This window comes from Cetorhinus maximus, chromosome 25, assembly GCF_964194155.1.
Source record: "Cetorhinus maximus chromosome 25, sCetMax3.hap1.1, whole genome shotgun sequence".
NCBI lineage: Eukaryota > Metazoa > Chordata > Chondrichthyes > Lamniformes > Cetorhinidae > Cetorhinus > Cetorhinus maximus.
The window spans coordinates 41,315,611-41,317,528 of record NC_135903.1 but is presented as its reverse complement, the minus strand read 5'-3'; positions in this window follow the sequence as shown (position 1 = coordinate 41,317,528).

The following is a 1,918-nucleotide window of genomic DNA, read 5'->3' as shown; positions in this document are numbered from 1 at the left end:
CTTGTCTCGAAACTTTGCTGTTGCTTTGATGATCGCTGGCTCGTTCATGGTCCTCTGCTGACCACTCCATTTTAATTGTTTATTCATCGGGGATACCAAGTCCACTAGCAAACTGAAACAAAAAACAGCACACAGTGCACATGGTATACATTTCTGACGGGTCCCCTACGACAGAACATTATCCTGGTTTTTGTACAGTAAGCTGCCCTGCTGGGTGCTTCCTTATTTCATTATTCCTGATTCAGATTTTAAGATGATTTATGTAGAATATACAGCACAGAAACAGGTCTTGCTCACAATTATTTTCCTCTTGATCCTCCTCCCATCCTTCCTCATCTAACTCTATCCGAAAAACCTTTTGTTCTCTTCTCCCTCATGTGCCACATCTATCTTCCCCTCAAATGCATCTAAACTATTTGCTTCAATTACTCCTTGTTATAGAATTCCATATTCTCACCGCTCTCTGGCTACAAGAGCAGGTCAGAGGCTGGGAATTCTGTGGAGAATAATTTACCTCCTGACTTCCCAAACCTGTCCACCATATACAAGGGAGAAGTCAGGAGTGTGATGGGATGCTCCCCCACTTGCCTGGATGAGTGCAGCTTCAACAACACTCAAGAAGCTTGACACCATCCAGAGCAAAGCAGTCCACTTGAGTGGCATAACATCCACAAACATTCACTCCCTTCACCACCAATGCACAGTACCAGCAGTGTGTACCATCTACAAGATGCACTGCAGGAATTCACCAAGGCTCCTTCGATAGCACCTTCCAAACCCCCAACTGTTACCATCTAGAAAGACAAGGGCAGCATATAGATGGGAACACCACCATCTGGAGGTTCCACTCCAAGTCATTCACCATCCTGACTTGGAAATATGTCACTGTTCCTTAACTGTCGCTGGGTCAAAATCCTGGAACTCCCTTCCTAACAGCACTGTGGGTGTACCTACACCACATGGACTGCAGCGGTTCAAGAAGGCAGCTCACCACCACCTTCTCAATGGCAACTAGATATGGCCAATAAATGCTGGCCCAGCCTGCAAACCCCACATCCCATGAATGAATTTAAAAAAAAATTCACTCTGTCATGTTGTTATAATGATATAAAAGCACTAATCACTCATAAGTGATTGTGTAAATACATTGTGGGTTCATTTATTTAGACTAAGCCCATGTGAACAGATATACATAGATATAAACCTTGAAGACACATCAGCAGCAGAACTGTGTTTGTGTGTTCTCTGTTTAAAAGCAAAAGTGAAACTAAAACTTGATCACAAGACAAACTTCCTTTCTAGTGATGTCATGCTGCAATCCCTGAAAGGCATATTACAACACACACTATTAAAACCTTGCACAATTTTAAAGACCTCTAATGGGTCATCCCCACGCTTTCTCTTTTCAGGAGAAGAGGCATCAAATATTCATTCTTTCCTGATAGTTGTAACCTCACAGTTCTGGTGAATCTTTTTTGCATCCTCTCCAGTGTCTTGATATTCTTTTTATAATGTGGTGATCAGAACGGTACAACATTCTCCAAGCATCTAATCAAGATGTGTTATAAGTTTAGCATCACTCCTCTATTTTTCAATTCTATTGAACAAGAACAAAGAACAAAGAAAAATACAGCACAGGAACAGGCCCTTCGGCCCTCCAAGCCTGCGCCGATCATATTGCCCGTCAACTAAACATTTTGCATTTCCGGGGTCCGTATCCCTCTATTCCCATCCTATTCATGTATTTGTCAAGCTGCCTCTTAAACACCACTATCGTACCTGCTTCCACCACCTCCTCTGGCAGCGAATTCCAGACACTCACTACCCTCTGCGTAAAAAACTTGCCCCGCACATCTCCTCTATAGTTTTCTCCTCTCACCTTAAATCTATGTCCTCTGGTAATTGACTCTTCCACCCT